The 21,752-nt window shown below is 35.3% G+C and overlaps 3 non-coding genes across 3 annotated transcripts; all 3 read left to right on the top strand.

Moving 5' to 3' along the window:
- Positions 1 to 8,131: 8,131 nt before the first annotated feature.
- TRNAA-AGC (transfer RNA alanine (anticodon AGC)) lies at positions 8,132 to 8,204 on the top strand. The gene has a single exon. It is a non-coding gene; the product is annotated as a tRNA-Ala (tRNA).
- A 6,620-nt stretch (positions 8,205 to 14,824) lies between these two features.
- Positions 14,825 to 14,897, top strand: TRNAA-AGC (transfer RNA alanine (anticodon AGC)). The gene has a single exon. It is a non-coding gene; the product is annotated as a tRNA-Ala (tRNA).
- A 1,759-nt stretch (positions 14,898 to 16,656) lies between these two features.
- Positions 16,657 to 16,729, top strand: TRNAA-AGC (transfer RNA alanine (anticodon AGC)). Its single transcript has one exon. It is a non-coding gene; the product is annotated as a tRNA-Ala (tRNA).
- Positions 16,730 to 21,752: the final 5,023 nt, after the last annotated feature.

Here is a 21,752-nt window from a genome sequence, read left to right as displayed (position 1 = left end):
GATAATATTTCGAACCAAAATTTGCTTCAATATATCAAGTGAAGAATAACATTCCTGACCAAAATTCTTCACTGTTTTTATTTTCTTCTGATGCCCCAGAGGAATGCTGAGTTACATATAGTTGTCTTGAAATTACATGCAAAAAATTTGGGGTTGATTCAAAGAGCTGATACACCACATTTCCTGTGAGTAACTGACTATAAGCCACACTTATGGTAGCTCCAAACTTGCACCAATTTGTTGTAGCCCCATAATGCTGCATAAAAAAGTGATATCGTGTTACTAGGGGTCCAATTTCAACTGCTGTAACTGGTATTACTAGACATTTGCAAGGGTAATTTACCCCCTTTTTAAATAATTGAATCCACTTCTCAGAATTAACCCAGTGGATCCCAGTATCTGTTATATATTAATACATTTTTTCTTATTCTTCTGGCTAAAAGTCACTGTGAATTTTTAGCTTATTCTCTATATCTTCTTAGGACTGATCACTTGTTTTCAATTTGTAAAGTTCCTTCTATTATTATCTAACACTATACGGTTGCAAGGTTAACTTACCCCCTTTGTAAATAATTGAATCAACTTCTCAGAATTAACCCAGTGGATCCCAGTATCTGGTATATATTTATACATTTTTTCTTATTCTTCTGGCTAAAAGTCACTGTGAATTTGTAGCTTATTCTCTATATCTTCTTAGGACTGATCACTTGTTTTCAATTTGTAAAGTTCTTTCTATTATTATCTAACACTAGCTGGAAAGCCATGGATGTAGAGTTAGTAAAGTCATAGCTGTTAATTTCCATGTAAGTTTGTGTATTGAGGTAAAATGAAGACAAATGCCTGGTAAATTTCATCAAATAAAGAATCCTCCTGCCACAGAATAACAAATACTAAACACGTCCCTGGGTGGGTTTGAACCACCAACCTTTCGATTAACAGCCGAACACGCCAACCAATTGCGCCACAGAGACACGTGAAAGTGCTTTCTAATGGACATTATCAGTAAGCGAAGATGAAACAGCAGAACTGAACTTAAACTGTTTAAAAGATTCTAACTTGGATCATTTCTTACAAATGGACACTATAATATGAACTTGTGCAAAGTAAGAAATAACAGGATTATACCCTGTGAATTGAGAATGTTGTCAGGGTGTGAAAATATCTTAGTCATGATGGGGGCGAATCAAACCAGTTATAAAAGGGTTGAAATAGGGGGATTTCAGTTAGTCCAAGGATCCAAGTATATGAGAACTTATTTGCAGTGTTATGAAAAATTCTGGTGATGTATTCACAATGATAGATGTGCCAAATTGTATTTATAATAAAGATAGAGAATGGTGGAACTGAGTTTTTTCAATATAAAGCTATATGGCATTTGGTAGCACTCAAAATATGTGTTATAAATTTGTGGGTATACTTTGGAATATCAGAAATATAATGAGATAAAAGGGAATATGACAGGGAGTTGGGCATTAAAATTCCTATGAGAAGGAAAGCAAGACAATGTATATCTGTCCACAATGGAAGTAAGTTGGGACAGTGCCACCAGATGTGGGACAGTTTGTTCAGCCCCACAACGTCTCCAACACAATGGTGATAAAGAAGGAAACATTTTATGAAATCATTAAGGTACTAAATACCAATGATAATGGGATTTCACTAAACTTGAGGCTAATGGATGTTTTTGAGATGTTATTTCTAAATGTAATCCAGTCCGCATTCTCCAGATAAGATTTTGGAACCAAATTTTGCTGCAATATATCAAGTGAAGAAAAACATTCCTGACCAAAATTCTTCACTGTTTTTATTTTCTTCTGATGCCCCAGAGGAATGCTGAGTTACATATAGTTGTCTTGAAAATTACATGCAAACAATTTGGGGTTGATTCAAAGTGCTGATACACCACATTTCCTGTGAGTAACTGACTATAAGCCACACTTATGGTAGGTCCAAACTTGCACCAATTTGTTGTAGCCCCATAATGCTGCATAAAAAAGTGATATTGTGTTACTAGGGGTCCAATTTCAACTGCTGTAACTGGTATTACTAGACATTTGCAAGAGTAATTTACCCCCTTTTTAAATAATTGAATCCACTTCTCAGAATTAACCCAGTGGATCCCAGTATCTGGTATATATTAATAAATTTTTCTTAGTCTTCTGGCTAAAAGTCACTGTGAATTTTTAGCTTATTCTCTATATCTTCTTAGAACTGATCACTTGTTTTCAATTTGTAAAGTTCTTTCTAGTATTATCTAACACTAGCTGGAAAGCCATGGATGTAGAGTTAGTAAAGTCATAGCTGTTAATTTCCATGTAAGTTTGTGTATTGAGGTAAAATGATGACAAAAGCCAGGTAAATTTCATCAAATATAGAATCCTCCTGCCACAGAATAACAAATACTAAACACATCCCTGAGTGGGTTTGAACCATCAACCTTTCAGTTAACAGCTGAAACCGTGCTAACAAATTGCGCCACAGAGACACGTGAAAGTGCTTTCTAATAGATATTATCAGTAAGCAGAGATGAACCAGCAGAACTGAACTTAAACTGCTTAAAAGTTTCTAACTTGGATCATTTCTTACAAATGTACACTATAATATGAACTTGTGCAAAGTAAGAAATAACAGGATTATACCCAGTGAATTGAGAATTTTGTCAGGATGTGAAAATATCTTAGTCATGATGGGGGCGAATCAATCCAGTTATAAAAGGGTTGAAATGGGGGGATTTCAGTTAGCAGTTAGACCAAGGATCCAAGTATATGAGAACTTATTTGCAGTGTTATGAATAATTATGGTGATGTATTCACAATGATAGATGTGCCAAATTGTATTTATAATATAGATAGAGAATGGTGGAACTGAGTTTTTTCAATGTAAAGCTATATGGCATTTGGTAGCACTCAAAATATGTGTTATAAATTTGTGGGTATACTTAGGAATATCAAAAATATAATGAGATAAAAGGGAATATGACAGGGAGTTGGGCATTAAAATTCCAATGAGAAGGTAAGTAAGACAATGTATCTCTGTCCACAATGGAAGTAAATTGGGACAGTGCCACCAGATGTGGGACAGTTTCCTCAGCCCCACAAAGTCTCCAACACAATGGTGATAAAGAAGAAACAATTTATGAAATCATTAAGGTACTAAATACCAACGATAATGGGATTTCACTAAACTTGAGGCTAATGGATGTTTTTGAGATGTTATCTCTAAATGTAATCCAGTCCTCTTGGTGTGAGTGGTTTAAATGGTTTTAACATCGAAGGGGAATTAGCTCAAATGGTAGAGCCCTCGCTTAGCATGCGAGAGGTAGCGGGATCAATGCCCGCATTCTCCAGATAAGATTTTGGATCCAAAATTTGCTTCAATATATCAAGTGAAGAATAACATTCCTGACCAAAATTCTTCACTGTTTTTATTTTCTTCTGATGCCCCAGAGGAATGCTGAGTTACATATAGTTGTCTTGAAAATTACATGCAAAAAATTTGGGGTTGATTCAAAGAGCTGATACACCACATTTCCTGTGAGTAACTGACTATAAGCCACACTTATGGTAGCTCCAAACTTGCACCAATTTGTTGTAGCACCATATGCTGCATAAAAAAGTGATATCGGGTTGCTAGTGGTCCAATTTCAACTGCTGTAAATGGTGTTATTATACTGTTTTAAGGTTAACTTACCCCCTTTGTAAATAATTGAATCAACTTCTCAGAATTAACCCAGTGGATCCCAGTATCTGGTATATATTAATACATTTTTTCTTATTCTTCTGGCTAAAAGTCACTGTGAATTTTTAGCTTATTCTCTATATCTTCTTAGGACTGATCACTTGTTTTCAATATGTAAAGTTCTTTCTATTATTATCTAACACTATACGGTTGCAAGGTTAACTTACCCCCTTTGTAAATAATTGAATCAACTTCTCAGAATTAACCCAGTGGATCCCAGTATCTGGTATATATTAATACATTTTTTCTTATTCTTCTGGCTAAAAGTCACTGTGAATTTATAGCTTATTCTCTATATCTTCTTAGGACTGATCACTTGTTTTGAATTTGTAAAGTTCTTTCTATTATTATCTAACACTAGCTGGAAAGCCATGGATGTAGAGTTAGTAAAGTCATAGCTGTTAATTTCCATGTAAGTTTGTGTATTGAGGTAAAATGAAGACAAATGCCTGGTAAATTTCATCAAATAAAGAATCCTCCTGCCACAGAATAAAAAATACTAAACACGTCCCTGGGTGGGCTTGAACCACCAACCTTTCGGTTAACAGCCGAACACGCCACCCAATTGCGCCACAGAGACACGTGAAAGTGTTTCTAATGGATATTATCTGTAAGCGAAGATGAACCAGCAGAACTGAACTTAAACTGTTTAAAAGATTCTAACTTGGATCATTTCTTACAAATGGACACTTTAATATGAACTTGTGCAAAGTAAGAAATAACAGGATTATACCCTGTGAATTGAGAATTTTGTCAGGGTGTGAAAATATCTTAGTCATGATGGGGGCGAATCAATCCAGTTATAAAAGGGTTGAAATAGGGGGATTTCAGTTAGTCCAAGGATCCAAGTATATGAGAACTTATTTGCAGTGTTATGAAAAATTATGGTGATGTATTCACAATGATAGATGTGCCAAATTGTATTTATAATAAAGATAGAGAATGGTGGAACTGAGTTTTTTCAATATAAAGCTATATTGCATTTGGTAGCACTCAAAATATGTGTTATAAATTTGTGGGTATACTTTGGAATATCAGAAATATAATGAGATAAAAGGGAATATGACAGGGAGTTGGGCATTAAAATTCCTATGAGAAGGAAAGCAAGACAATGTATATCTGTCCACAATGGAAGTAAGTTGGGACAGTGCCACCAGATGTGGGACAGTTTGTTCAGCCCCACAACGTCTCCAACACAATGGTGATAAAGAAGGAAACATTTTATAAAATCATTAAGGTACTAAATACCAATGATAATGGGATTTCACTAAACTTGAGGCTAATGGATGTTTTTGAGATGTTATTTCTAAATGTAATCCAGTCCGCATTCTCCAGATAAGATTTTGGAACCAAATTTTGCTGCAATATATCAAGTGAAGAAAAACATTCCTGACCAAAATTCTTCACTGTTTTTATTTTCTTCTGATGCCCCAGAGGAATGCTGAGTTACATATAGTTGTCTTGAAAATTACATGCAAACAATTTGGGGTTGATTCAAAGTGCTGATACACCACATTTCCTGTGAGTAACTGACTATAAGCCACACTTATGGTAGGTCCAAACTTGCACCAATTTGTTGTAGCCCCATAATGCTGCATAAAAAAGTGATATTGTGTTACTAGGGGTCCAATTTCAACTGCTGTAACTGGTATTACTAGACATTTGCAAGGGTAACTTACCCCCTTTTTAAATAATTGAATCCACTTCTCAGAATTAACCCAGTGGATCCCAGTATCTGGTATATATTAATAAATTTTTCTTAGTCTTCTGGCTAAAAGTCACTGTGAATTTTTAGCTTATTCTCTATATCTTCTTAGAACTGATCACTTGTTTTCAATTTGTAAAGTTCTTTCTAGTATTATCTAACACTAGCTGGAAAGCCATGGATGTAGAGTTAGTAAAGTCATAGCTGTTAATTTCCATGTAAGTTTGTGTATTGAGGTAAAATGAAGACAAATGCCTGGTAAATTTCATCAAATAAAGAATCCTCCTGCCACAGAATAAAAAATACTAAACACGTCCCTGGGTGGGCTTGAACCACCAACCTTTCGGTTAACAGCCGAACACGCCACCCAATTGCGCCACAGAGACACGTGAAAGTGTTTCTAATGGATATTATCTGTAAGCGAAGATGAACCAGCAGAACTGAACTTAAACTGTTTAAAAGATTCTAACTTGGATCATTTCTTACAAATGGACACTTTAATATGAACTTGTGCAAAGTAAGAAATAACAGGATTATACCCTGTGAATTGAGAATTTTGTCAGGGTGTGAAAATATCTTAGTCATGATGGGGGCGAATCAATCCAGTTATAAAAGGGTTGAAATAGGGGGATTTCAGTTAGTCCAAGGATCCAAGTATATGAGAACTTATTTGCAGTGTTATGAAAAATTATGGTGATGTATTCACAATGATAGATGTGCCAAATTGTATTTATAATAAAGATAGAGAATGGTGGAACTGAGTTTTTTCAATATAAAGCTATATGGCATTTGGTAGCACTCAAAATATGTGTTATAAATTTGTGGGTATACTTTGGAATATCAGAAATATAATGAGATAAAAGGGAATATGACAGGGAGTTGGGCATTAAAATTCCTATGAGAAGGAAAGCAAGACAATGTATATCTGTCCACAATGGAAGTAAGTTGGGACAGTGCCACCAGATGTGGGACAGTTTGTTCAGCCCCACAACGTCTCCAACACAATGGTGATAAAGAAGGAAACATTTTATGAAATCATTAAGGTACTAAATACCAATGATAATGGGATTTCACTAAACTTGAGGCTAATGGATGTTTTTGAGATGTTATTTCTAAATGTAATCCAGTCCGCATTCTCCAGATAAGATTTTGGAACCAAATTTTGCTGCAATATATCAAGTGAAGAAAAACATTCCTGACCAAAATTCTTCACTGTTTTTATTTTCTTCTGATGCCCCAGAGGAATGCTGAGTTACATATAGTTGTCTTGAAAATTACATGCAAACAATTTGGGGTTGATTCAAAGTGCTGATACACCACATTTCCTGTGAGTAACTGACTATAAGCCACACTTATGGTAGGTCCAAACTTGCACCAATTTGTTGTAGCCCCATAATGCTGCATAAAAAAGTGATATTGTGTTACTAGGGGTCCAATTTCAACTGCTGTAACTGGTATTACTAGACATTTGCAAGGGTAACTTACCCCCTTTTTAAATAATTGAATCCACTTCTCAGAATTAACCCAGTGGATCCCAGTATCTGGTATATATTAATAAATTTTTCTTAGTCTTCTGGCTAAAAGTCACTGTGAATTTTTAGCTTATTCTCTATATCTTCTTAGAACTGATCACTTGTTTTCAATTTGTAAAGTTCTTTCTATTATTATCTAACACTAGCTGGAAAGCCATGGATGTAGAGTTAGTAAAGTCATAGCTGTTAATTTCCATGTAAGTTTGTGTATTGAGGTAAAATGATGACAAAAGCCAGGTAAATTTCATCAAATATAGAATGCTCCTGCCACAGAATAACAAATACTAAACACGTCCCTGGGTGGGCTTGAACCATCAACCTTTCAGTTAACAGCTGAAACCGTGCTAACAAATTGCGCCACAGAGACACGTGAAAGTGCTTTCTAATAGATATTATCAGTAAGCAGAGATGAACCAGCAGAACTGAACTTAAACTGCTTAAAAGTTTCTAACTTGGATCATTTCTTACAAATGTACACTATAATATGATCTTGTGCAAAGTAAGAAATAACAGGATTATACCCAGTGAATTGAGAATTTTGTCAGGATGTGAAAATATCTTAGTCATGATGGGGGCGAATCAATCCAGTTATAAAAGGGTTGAAATGGGGGGATTTCAGTTAGCAGTTAGACCAAGGATCCAAGTATATGAGAACTTATTTGCAGTGTTATGAATAATTATGGTGATGTATTCACAATGATAGATGTGCCAAATTGTATTTATAATAAAGATTGAGAATGGTGGAACTGAGTTTTTTCAATATAAAGCTATATGGCATTTGGTAGCACTCAAAATATGTGTTATAAATTTGTGGGTATACTTAGGAATATCAAAAATATAATGAGATAAAAGGGAATATGACAGGGAGTTGGGCATTAAAATTCCAATGAGAAGGTAAGTAAGACAATGTATCTCTGTCCACAATGGAAGTAAGTTGGGACAGTGCCACCAGATGTGGGACAGTTTCCTCAGCCCCACAAAGTCTCCAACACAATGGTGATAAAGAAGGAAACATTTTATGAAATCATTAAGGTACTATATACCAACGATAATGGGATTTCACTTAACTTGAGGCTAATGGATGTTTTTGAGATGTTAACTCTAAATGTAATCCAGTCCTCTTGGTGTGAGTGGTGTAAATGCTTTTAACATCAAAGGGGAATTAGCTCAAATGGTAGAGTGCTCGCTTAGCATGCGAGAGGTAGCGGGATCGATGCCCGCATTCTCCAGATAATATTTCGAACCAAAATTTGCTTCAATATATCAAGTGAAGAATAACATTCCTGACCAAAATTCTTCACTGTTTTTATTTTCTTCTGATGCCCCAGAGGAATGCTGAGTTACATATAGTTGTCTTGAAATTACATGCAAAAAATTTGGGGTTGATTCAAAGAGCTGATACACCACATTTCCTGTGAGTAACTGACTATAAGCCACACTTATGGTAGCTCCAAACTTGCACCAATTTGTTGTAGCCCCATAATGCTGCATAAAAAAGTGATATCGTGTTACTAGGGGTCCAATTTCAACTGCTGTAACTGGTATTACTAGACATTTGCAAGGGTAACTTACCCCCTTTTTAAATAATTGAATCCACTTCTCAGAATTAACCCAGTGGATCCCAGTATCTGTTATATATTAATACATTTTTTCTTATTCTTCTGGCTAAAAGTCACTGTGAATTTTTAGCTTATTCTCTATATCTTCTTAGGACTGATCACTTGTTTTCAATTTGTAAAGTTCCTTCTATTATTATCTAACACTATACGGTTGCAAGGTTAACTTACCCCCTTTGTAAATAATTGAATCAACTTCTCAGAATTAACCCAGTGGATCCCAGTATCTGGTATATATTTATACATTTTTTCTTATTCTTCTGGCTAAAAGTCACTGTGAATTTGTAGCTTATTCTCTATATCTTCTTAGGACTGATCACTTGTTTTCAATTTGTAAAGTTCTTTCTATTATTATCTAACACTAGCTGGAAAGCCATGGATGTAGAGTTAGTAAAGTCATAGCTGTTAATTTCCATGTAAGTTTGTGTATTGAGGTAAAATGAAGACAAATGCCTGGTAAATTTCATCAAATAAAGAATCCTCCTGCCACAGAATAACAAATACTAAACACGTCCCTGGGTGGGTTTGAACCACCAACCTTTCGATTAACAGCCGAACACGCCAACCAATTGCGCCACAGAGACACGTGAAAGTGCTTTCTAATGGACATTATCAGTAAGCGAAGATGAAACAGCAGAACTGAACTTAAACTGTTTAAAAGATTCTAACTTGGATCATTTCTTACAAATGGACACTATAATATGAACTTGTGCAAAGTAAGAAATAACAGGATTATACCCTGTGAATTGAGAATGTTGTCAGGGTGTGAAAATATCTTAGTCATGATGGGGGCGAATCAAACCAGTTATAAAAGGGTTGAAATAGGGGGATTTCAGTTAGTCCAAGGATCCAAGTATATGAGAACTTATTTGCAGTGTTATGAAAAATTCTGGTGATGTATTCACAATGATAGATGTGCCAAATTGTATTTATAATAAAGATAGAGAATGGTGGAACTGAGTTTTTTCAATATAAAGCTATATGGCATTTGGTAGCACTCAAAATATGTGTTATAAATTTGTGGGTATACTTTGGAATATCAGAAATATAATGAGATAAAAGGGAATATGACAGGGAGTTGGGCATTAAAATTCCTATGAGAAGGAAAGCAAGACAATGTATATCTGTCCACAATGGAAGTAAGTTGGGACAGTGCCACCAGATGTGGGACAGTTTGTTCAGCCCCACAACGTCTCCAACACAATGGTGATAAAGAAGGAAACATTTTATGAAATCATTAAGGTACTAAATACCAATGATAATGGGATTTCACTAAACTTGAGGCTAATGGATGTTTTTGAGATGTTATTTCTAAATGTAATCCAGTCCGCATTCTCCAGATAAGATTTTGGAACCAAATTTTGCTGCAATATATCAAGTGAAGAAAAACATTCCTGACCAAAATTCTTCACTGTTTTTATTTTCTTCTGATGCCCCAGAGGAATGCTGAGTTACATATAGTTGTCTTGAAAATTACATGCAAACAATTTGGGGTTGATTCAAAGTGCTGATACACCACATTTCCTGTGAGTAACTGACTATAAGCCACACTTATGGTAGGTCCAAACTTGCACCAATTTGTTGTAGCCCCATAATGCTGCATAAAAAAGTGATATTGTGTTACTAGGGGTCCAATTTCAACTGCTGTAACTGGTATTACTAGACATTTGCAAGAGTAATTTACCCCCTTTTTAAATAATTGAATCCACTTCTCAGAATTAACCCAGTGGATCCCAGTATCTGGTATATATTAATAAATTTTTCTTATTCTTCTGGCTAAAAGTCACTGTGAATTTTTAGCTTATTCTCTATATCTTCTTAGAACTGATCACTTGTTTTCAATTTGTAAAGTTCTTTCTAGTATTATCTAACACTAGCTGGAAAGCCATGGATGTAGAGTTAGTAAAGTCATAGCTGTTAATTTCCATGTAAGTTTGTGTATTGAGGTAAAATGATGACAAAAGCCAGGTAAATTTCATCAAATATAGAATCCTCCTGCCACAGAATAACAAATACTAAACACATCCCTGAGTGGGTTTGAACCATCAACCTTTCAGTTAACAGCTGAAACCGTGCTAACAAATTGCGCCACAGAGACACGTGAAAGTGCTTTCTAATAGATATTATCAGTAAGCAGAGATGAACCAGCAGAACTGAACTTAAACTGCTTAAAAGTTTCTAACTTGGATCATTTCTTACAAATGTACACTATAATATGAACTTGTGCAAAGTAAGAAATAACAGGATTATACCCAGTGAATTGAGAATTTTGTCAGGATGTGAAAATATCTTAGTCATGATGGGGGCGAATCAATCCAGTTATAAAAGGGTTGAAATGGGGGGATTTCAGTTAGCAGTTAGACCAAGGATCCAAGTATATGAGAACTTATTTGCAGTGTTATGAATAATTATGGTGATGTATTCACAATGATAGATGTGCCAAATTGTATTTATAATATAGATAGAGAATGGTGGAACTGAGTTTTTTCAATGTAAAGCTATATGGCATTTGGTAGCACTCAAAATATGTGTTATAAATTTGTGGGTATACTTAGGAATATCAAAAATATAATGAGATAAAAGGGAATATGACAGGGAGTTGGGCATTAAAATTCCAATGAGAAGGTAAGTAAGACAATGTATCTCTGTCCACAATGGAAGTAAATTGGGACAGTGCCACCAGATGTGGGACAGTTTCCTCAGCCCCACAAAGTCTCCAACACAATGGTGATAAAGAAGAAACAATTTATGAAATCATTAAGGTACTAAATACCAACGATAATGGGATTTCACTAAACTTGAGGCTAATGGATGTTTTTGAGATGTTATCTCTAAATGTAATCCAGTCCTCTTGGTGTGAGTGGTTTAAATGGTTTTAACATCGAAGGGGAATTAGCTCAAATGGTAGAGCCCTCGCTTAGCATGCGAGAGGTAGCGGGATCAATGCCCGCATTCTCCAGATAAGATTTTGGATCCAAAATTTGCTTCAATATATCAAGTGAAGATTAACATTCCTGACCAAAATTCTTCACTGTTTTTATTTTCTTCTGATGCCCCAGAGGAATGCTGAGTTACATATAGTTGTCTTGAAAATTACATGCAAAAAATTTGGGGTTGATTCAAAGAGCTGATACACCACATTTCCTGTGAGTAACTGACTATAAGCCACACTTATGGTAGCTCCAAACTTGCACCAATTTGTTGTAGCACCATATGCTGCATAAAAAAGTGATATCGGGTTGCTAGTGGTCCAATTTCAACTGCTGTAAATGGTGTTATTATACTGTTTTAAGGTTAACTTACCCCCTTTGTAAATAATTGAATCAACTTCTCAGAATTAACCCAGTGGATCCCAGTATCTGGTATATATTAAAACATTTTTTCTTATTCTTCTGGCTAAAAGTCACTGTGAATTTTTAGCTTATTCTCTATATCTTCTTAGGACTGATCACTTGTTTTCAATATGTAAAGTTCTTTCTATTATTATCTAACACTATACGGTTGCAAGGTTAACTTACCCCCTTTGTAAATAATTGAATCAACTTCTCAGAATTAACCCAGTGGATCCCAGTATCTGGTATATATTAATACATTTTTTCTTATTCTTCTGGCTAAAAGTCACTGTGAATTTATAGCTTATTCTCTATATCTTCTTAGGACTGATCACTTGTTTTGAATTTGTAAAGTTCTTTCTATTATTATCTAACACTAGCTGGAAAGCCATGGATGTAGAGTTAGTAAAGTCATAGCTGTTAATTTCCATGTAAGTTTGTGTATTGAGGTAAAATGAAGACAAATGCCTGGTAAATTTCATCAAATAAAGAATCCTCCTGCCACAGAATAAAAAATACTAAACACGTCCCTGGGTGGGCTTGAACCACCAACCTTTCGGTTAACAGCCGAACACGCCACCCAATTGCGCCACAGAGACACGTGAAAGTGTTTCTAATGGATATTATCTGTAAGCGAAGATGAACCAGCAGAACTGAACTTAAACTGTTTAAAAGATTCTAACTTGGATCATTTCTTACAAATGGACACTTTAATATGAACTTGTGCAAAGTAAGAAATAACAGGATTATACCCTGTGAATTGAGAATTTTGTCAGGGTGTGAAAATATCTTAGTCATGATGGGGGCGAATCAATCCAGTTATAAAAGGGTTGAAATAGGGGGATTTCAGTTAGTCCAAGGATCCAAGTATATGAGAACTTATTTGCAGTGTTATGAAAAATTATGGTGATGTATTCACAATGATAGATGTGCCAAATTGTATTTATAATAAAGATAGAGAATGGTGGAACTGAGTTTTTTCAATATAAAGCTATATGGCATTTGGTAGCACTCAAAATATGTGTTATAAATTTGTGGGTATACTTTGGAATATCAGAAATATATTGAGATAAAAGGGAATATGACAGGGAGTTGGGCATTAAAATTCCTATGAGAAGGAAAGCAAGACAATGTATATCTGTCCACAATGGAAGTAAGTTGGGACAGTGCCACCAGATGTGGGACAGTTTGTTCAGCCCCACAACGTCTCCAACACAATGGTGATAAAGAAGGAAACATTTTATAAAATCATTAAGGTACTAAATACCAATGATAATGGGATTTCACTAAACTTGAGGCTAATGGATGTTTTTGAGATGTTATTTCTAAATGTAATCCAGTCCGCATTCTCCAGATAAGATTTTGGAACCAAATTTTGCTGCAATATATCAAGAGAAGAAAAACATTCCTGACCAAAATTCTTCACTGTTTTTATTTTCTTCTGATGCCCCAGAGGAATGCTGAGTTACATATAGTTGTCTTGAAAATTACATGCAAACAATTTGGGGTTGATTCAAAGTGCTGATACACCACATTTCCTGTGAGTAACTGACTATAAGCCACACTTATGGTAGGTCCAAACTTGCACCAATTTGTTGTAGCCCCATAATGCTGCATAAAAAAGTGATATTGTGTTACTAGGGGTCCAATTTCAACTGCTGTAACTGGTATTACTAGACATTTGCAAGGGTAACTTACCCCCTTTTTAAATAATTGAATCCACTTCTCAGAATTAACCCAGTGGATCCCAGTATCTGGTATATATTAATAAATTTTTCTTAGTCTTCTGGCTAAAAGTCACTGTGAATTTTTAGCTTATTCTCTATATCTTCTTAGAACTGATCACTTGTTTTCAATTTGTAAAGTTCTTTCTAGTATTATCTAACACTAGCTGGAAAGCCATGGATGTAGAGTTAGTAAAGTCATAGCTGTTAATTTCCATGTAAGTTTGTGTATTGAGGTAAAATGATGACAAAAGCTAGGTAAATTTCATAAAATATAGAATCCTCCTGCCACAGAATAACAAATACTAAACACGTCCCTGGGTGGGCTTGAACCATCAACCTTTCAGTTAACAGCTGAAACCGTGCTAACAAATTGCGCCACAGAGACACGTGAAAGTGCTTTCTAATAGATATTATCGGTAAGCGGAGATGAACCAGCAGAACTGAACTTAAACTGCTTAAAAGTTTCTAACTTGGATCATTTCTTACAAATGTACACTATAATATGAACTTGTGCAAAGTAAGAAATAACAGGATTATACCCAGTGAATTGAGAATTTTGTCAGGATGTGAAAATATCTTAGTCATGATGGGGGCAAATCAATCCAGTTATAAAAGGGTTGAAATGGGGGGATTTCAGTTAGCAGTTAGACCAAGGATCCAAGTATATGAGAACTTATTTGCAGTGTTATGAATAATTATGGTGATGTATTCACAATGATAGATGTGCCAAACTGTATTTATAATAAAGATTGAGAATGGTGGAACTGAGTTTTTTCAATATAAAGCTATATGGCATTTGGTAGCACTCAAAATATGTGTTATAAATTTGTGGGTATACTTAGGAATATCAAAAATATAATGAGATAAAAGGGAATATGACAGGGAGTTGGGCATTAAAATTCCAATGAGAAGGTAAGTAAGACAATGTATCTCTGTCCACAATGGAAGTAAGTTGGGACAGTGCCACCAGATGTGGGACAGTTTCCTCAGCCCCACAAAGTCTCCAACACAATGGTGATAAAGAAGGAAACATTTTATGAAATCATTAAGGTACTATATACCAACGATAATGGGATTTCACTAAACTTGAGGCTAATGGATGTTTTTGAGATGTTATCTCTAAATGTAATCCAGTCCTCTTGGTGTGAGTGGTGTAAATACTTTTAACATCAAAGGGGAATTAGCTCAAATGGTAGAGTGCTCGCTTAGCATGCGAGAGGTAGCGGGATCGATGCCCGCATTCTCCAGATAATATTTCGGAACCAAAATTTGCTTCAATATATCAAGTGAAGAATAACATTCCTGACCAAAATTCTTCACTCTTTTTATTTTCTTCTGATGCCCCAGAGGAATGCTGAGTTACATATAGTTGTCTTGAAAATTACATGCAAAAAATTTGGGGTTGATTCAAAGAGCTGATACACCACATTTCCTGTGAGTAACTGACTATAAGCCACACTTATGGTAGCTCCAAACTTGCACCAATTTGTTGTAGCACCATATGCTGCATAAAAAAGTGATATTGGGTTGCTAGTGGTCCAATTTCAACTGCTGTAAATGGTGTTACTATACTGTTGTAAGGTTAACTTACCCCCTTTGTAAATAATTGAATCAACTTCTCAGAATTAACCCAGTGGATCCCAGTATCTGTTATATATTAATACATTTTTTCTTATTCTTCTGGCTAAAAGTCACTGTGAATTTTTAGCTTATTCTCTATATCTTCTTAGGACTGATCACTTGTTTTCAATTTGTAAAGTTCCTTCTATTATTATCTAACACTATACGGTTGCAAGGTTAACTTACCCCCTTTGTAAATAATTGAATCAACTTCTCAGAATTAACCCAGTGGATCCCAGTATCTGGTATATATTTATACATTTTTTCTTATTCTTCTGGCTAAAAGTCACTGTGAATTTGTAGCTTATTCTCTATATCTTCTTAGGACTGATCACTTGTTTTCAATTTGTAAAGTTCTTTCTATTATTATCTAACACTAGCTGGAAAGCCATGGATGTAGAGTTAGTAAAGTCATAGCTGTTAATTTCCATGTAAGTTTGTGTATTGAGGTAAAATGAAGACAAATGCCTGGTAAATTTCATCAAATAAAGAATCCTCCTGCCACAGAATAACAAATACTAAACACATCCCTGGGTGGGCTTGAATCACCAACCTTTCGATTAACAGCCGAACACGCCAACCAATTGCGCCACAGAGACACGTGAAAGTGCTTTCTAATGGATATTATCAGTAAGCGAAGATGAAACAGCAGAACTGAACTTAAACTGTTTAAAAGATTCTAACTTGGATCATTTCTTACAAATGGACACTATAATATGAACTTGTGCAAAGTAAGAAATAACAGGATTATACCCAGTGAATTGAGAATTTTGTCAGGATGTGAAAATATCTTAGTCATGATGGGGGCGAATCAATCCAGTTATAAAAGGGTTGAAATGGGGGGATTTCAGTTAGCAGTTAGACCAAGGATCCAAGTATATGAGAACTTATTTGCAGTGTTATGAATAATTATGGTGATGTATTCACAATGATAGATGTGCCAAATTGTATTTATAATAAAGATTGAGAATGGTGGAACTGAGTTTTTTCAATATAAAGCTATATGGCATTTGGTAGCACTCAAAATATGTGTTATAAATTTGTGGGTATACTTAGGAATATCAAAAATATAATGAGATAAAAGGGAATATGACAGGGAGTTGGGCATTAAAATTCCAATGAGAAGGTAAGTAAGACAATGTATCTCTGTCCACAATGGAAGTAAGTTGGGACAGTGCCACCAGATGTGGGACAGTTTCCTCAGCCCCACAAAGTCTCCAACACAATGGTGATAAAGAAGGAAACATTTTATGAAATCATTAAGGTACTATATACCAACGATAATGGGATTTCACTAAACTTGAGGCTAATGGATGTTTTTGAGATGTTATCTCTATGTAATCCAGTCCTCTTGGTGTGAGTGGTGTAAATGCTTTTAACATCAAAGGGGAATTAGCTCAAATGGTAGAGTGCTCGCTTAGCATGCGAGAGGTAGCGGGATCGATGCCCGCATTCTCCAGATAATATTTCGGAACCAAAATTTGCTTCAATATATCAAGTGAAGAATAACATTCCTGACCAAAATTCTTCACTGTTTTTATTTTCTTCTGATGCCCCAGAGGAATGCTGAGTTACATATAGTTGTCTTGAAAATTACATGCAAAAAATTTGGGGTTGATTCAAAGAGCTGATACACCACATTTCCTGTGAGTAACTGACTATAAGCCACACTTATGGTAGCTCCAAACTTGCACCAATTTGTTGTAGCACCATATGCTGCATAAAAAAGTGATATCGGGTTGCTAGTGGTCCAATTTCAACTGCTGAAAAATGGTGTTACTATACTGTTGTAAGGTTAACTTACCCCCTTTGTAAATAATTGAATCAACTTCTCAGAATTAACCCAGTGGATCCCAGTATCTGTTATATATTAATACATTTTTTCTTATTCTTCTGGCTAAAAGTCACTGTGAATTTTTAGCTTATTCTCTATATCTTCTTAGGACTGATCACTTGTTTTCGATTAGTAAAGTTCTTTCTAGTATTATCTAACACTAGCTGGAAAGCCATGGATGTAGAGTTAGTAAAGTCATAGCTGGTAATTTCCATGTATGTTTGTGTATTGAGGTAAAATGAAGACAAATGCCTGGTCAATTTTGTCAAATATAGAATAATCCAGCCACAGAATAACAAATACTAAACACATCCCTGGGTGGGCTTGAACCACCAACCTTTCAGTTAACAGCCGAACACGCTAAACAATTGCGCCACAGATACACATGAAATTGCGTTCTATTGGATATTATCGGTAAGGGAAGATGAACCAGCAGAACTGAACTTAAACTGCTTATAAGTTTCTAACTTGGATCATTTCTTACAAATGTACACTATAATATGAACTTGTGCAAAGTAAGAAATAACAGGATTATTCCCTGTGAATTGAGAATTTTGTCAGGGTGTGAAAATATCTTAGTCATGATGGGGGCGAATCAATCCAGTTATAAAAGGGTTGAAATAGGGGGATTTAAGTTAGTCCAAGGATCCAAGTATATGAGAACTTATTTGCAGTGTTATGAAAAATTCTAGTGATGTATTCACAATGATAGATGTGCCAAATTGTATTTATAATAAAGATAGAGAATGGTGGAACTTAGTTTTTCAATATAAAGCTATATGGCATTTGGTAGCACTCAAAATATGCGTTATAAATTTGTGGGTATACTTAGGAATATCAGAAATATAATGAGATAAAAGGGAATATGACAGGGAGTTGGGCATTAAAATTCCTATGAGAAGAAAAGTAAGAAAATGTATCTCTGTCCACAATGGAAGTAAGTTGGGACAATGCCACCAGATGTGGGACAGTTTCCTCAGCCCCACAAAGTCTCCAACACATTGGTGATAAAGAAGGAAACATTTTATGAAATCATTAAGGTACTAAATACCAACGATAATGGGATTTCACTAAACTTGAGGCTAATGGATGTTGTTGAGATGTTATCTCTAATTGTAATCCAGTCTACTTGGTGTGAGTGGTGTAAATGGATTGAACACCAAAGGGGAATTAGCTCAAATGGTAGAGCGCTCGCTTAGCATACGAGAGGTAGTGAGATTGATGCCCGCATTCTCCAGATAAGATTTTGTAACCAAAATTTGCTGCAATATATCAAGTGAAGAATAACATTCCTGACCAAAATTCTTCGCTGTTTTTATTTTCTTCTGATGCCCCAGAGGAATGCTGAGTTACATATAGTTGTACTGAAAATTACATGCAAACAATTTGGGGTTGATTAAAAGAGCTGATACACCACATTTCCTGTTAGTACCTGACTATAAGCCACACTTATGGTAGCTCCAAACTTGCAGCAATTTGTTGTAGCCCCATAAAGCTGCATAAAAAATTGATATCTGGTTGCTAGGGGTCGAATTTCAACTGCTGGTACTGGTGTTACTATGCTGTTGCAAGGTTAACTTACCCCCTTTGTAAATAACTATATCAACTACTCAGAATTAACCCAGTGGATCCCAGTATCTGGTATATATTAATAAATTTTCTTATTCTTCTGGCTAAAAGTAACTGTGAATTTTTAGCTTATTCTCTATATCTTCTTAGGACTGATCACTTGTTTTCAATTTGTAAAGTTCTTTCAAGTATTATCTAACACTAGCTGGAAAGCCATGGATGTAGAGTTAGTAAAGTCATAGCTGTTAATTTCCATTTAATTTTGTGTATTGAGGTAAAATGAAGACAAATGCCTGGTAAATTTTGTCAAATATAGAATCCTCCTGCAACCGAATAACAAATACTAAACACGTCCCTTGGTGGGATGGAACCACCAACCTTTCGGTTAACAGCCGAACGCGCTAACCAATTGCGCCACAGAGAGACGTGAATGTGTTTTTTAATGGATATTATCAGTAAGGGAAGATGAACCAGCAGAAATGAACTTAAACTGCTTAAAAGTTTCTAACTTGAATCATTTCTTACAAATGGACACTATAATATGAACTTGTGCAAAGTAAGAAATAACTGAATTATACCCTGTGAATTGAGAATTTTGTCAAGGTGTGAAAATATCTTTGTCATGATGGGGGCAAATCAATCCAGTTAAAAAAGGGTTGAAATAGGGGGATTTCAGTTAGTCCAAGGACCAAGTATATGAGAACTTATTTGCAGTGTTATGAAAAATTCTGGTGATGTATTCACAATGATAGATGTGCCAAATTGTATTTATAATAAAGATAGAGAATGGTGGAACTGAGTTTTTTCAATATAAAGCTATATGGCATTTGGTAGCACTCAAAATATGTGTTATAAATTTGTGGGTATACTTAGGAATATCAGAAATATAATGAGATAAAAGGGAATATGACAGGGAGTTGGGCATTAAAATTCCTATGAGAAGATAAGTAAGACAATGTATCTCTGTCCACAATGGAAGTAAGTTGGGACAGTGCCACCAGATGTGGGACAGTTTCCTCAGCCCCACAAAGTCTCCAACACAATGGTGATAAAGAAAGAAACATTTTATGAAATCATTAAGGTACTAAATACCAACGATAATGGGATTTCACTAAACTTGAGGCTAATGGATGTTTTTGAGATGTTATTTCTAAATGTAATCCAGTCCGCATTCTCCAGATAAGATTTTGGAACCAAAATTTGCTGCAATATATCAAGTGAAGAATAACTTTCCTGACCAAAATTCTTCACTGTTTTTATTTTCTTCTAATGCCCCAGAGGAATGCTGAGTTACATATAGTTGTCTTGAAAATTACATGCAAACAATTAAAGGTTGATTCAAAGAGCTGATACACCACATTTCCTGTGAGTAACTGACTATAAGCCACACTTATGGTATCTTCAAACTTGCACCAATTTGTTGTAGCCCCATAATGCTGCATAAAAAAGTGATATCGGGTTGCTAGGGGTCCAATTTCAACTGCTGTAACTGGTGTTACTATACTGTTGCAAGGTTAACTTACCCCCTTTGTAAATAATTGAATCAACTTCTCAGATTAACCCAGTGGATCCCAGTATCTGGAATATATTAATACATTTTTCTTATTCTTCTGGCTAAAAGTCACTGTGAATTTTTAGCTTATTCTCTATATCTTCTTAAGACGGATCACTTGTTTTCAATTTGTAAAGTTCTTTCTAGTATTATCTAACACTAGCTGGAAAGCCATGGATATAGAGTTAGTAAAGTCATAGCTGTTAATTTCCATGTAAGTTTGTGTATTGAGGTAAAATGAAGACAAATGCCTGGTAATTTTTGTCAAATACAGAATTCTCCTGCCACAGAATAACAAATACTAAACACATCCCTGGGTGGGCTTGAACCACCAACCTTTCGGTAAACAGATGAAAGCACTAACCAATTGCACCACAGAGAGACATGAAAGTGCTTTCTAATGGATATTATCAGTAAGGTAAGATGAACCAGCAGAACTGAACATAAACTGTATAAAAGTTTCTAACTTGGATCATTTCTTACAAATGTACACTATAATATGAACTTGTGCAAAGTAAGAAATAACAGGATTATTCCCTGTGAATTGAGAATTTTGTCAGGGTGTGAAAATATCTTAGTCATGATGGGGGCGAATCAATCCAGTTATAAAAGGGTTGAAATAGGGGGATTTCAGTTAGTCCAAGGATCCAAGTATATGAGAACTTATTTGCAGTGTTATGAAAAATTCTATTGATGTATTCACAATGATAGATGTGCCAAATTGTATTTATAATAAAGATAGAGAATAATGGAACTGAGTTTTTTCAATATAAAGCTATATGGCATTTGGTAGCACTCAAAATATGTGTTATAAATTTGTGGGTATACTTAGGAATATCAGAAATATAATGAGATAAAAGGGAATATGACAGGGAGTTGGGCATTAAAATTCATATGAGAAGGTAAGTAAGACAATGTATATCTGTCCACAATGGAAGTAAGTTGGGACAGTGCCACCAGATGTGGGACAGTTTCCTCTGCCCCACAAAGTCTCCAACACATTGGTGATAAAGAAGGAAACATTTTATGAAATCATTAAGGTACTAAATACCAACGATAAAGGGATTTCACTAAAATTGATGCTAATGGATGTTTGTGAGATGTTATCGCTAAATGTAATCCAGTCCACTTGGTGTGAGTGGTGTAAACGGTTTGAACATCAAAGGGGAATTAGCTCAAATGGTAGAGCGCTCGTTTAGCATGCGAGAGGTAGTGAGATTGATGCCCGCATCCTCCAGATAAGATTTTGGAACCAAAATTTGCAGCAATATATCAAGTGAAGAATAAAATTCCTGACCAAAATTCTTCACTGTTTTTATTTTCTTCTGATGCCCCAGAGGAATGCTGAGTTACATATAGTTGTCTTGAAAATTACATGCAAACAATTTGGGGTTGATTCAAAGAGCTGATACACCACATTTCCTGTGAGTAACTGACTGTAAGCCACACTTATGGTAGCTCCAAACTTGCAGCAATTTGTTGTAGCCCCATAATGCTGCATAAAAAAGTGATATTGGGTTGCTAGGG

This window comes from Taudactylus pleione, unplaced genomic scaffold (assembly GCF_031769625.1).
Source record: "Taudactylus pleione unplaced genomic scaffold, aTauple2 ptg000174l, whole genome shotgun sequence".
NCBI classification, from domain to species: Eukaryota; Metazoa; Chordata; class Amphibia; order Anura; family Myobatrachidae; genus Taudactylus; species Taudactylus pleione.
The sequence above is the reverse complement of the archived record's forward strand: the minus strand, read 5'-3'. Positions and strand labels throughout refer to the sequence as shown.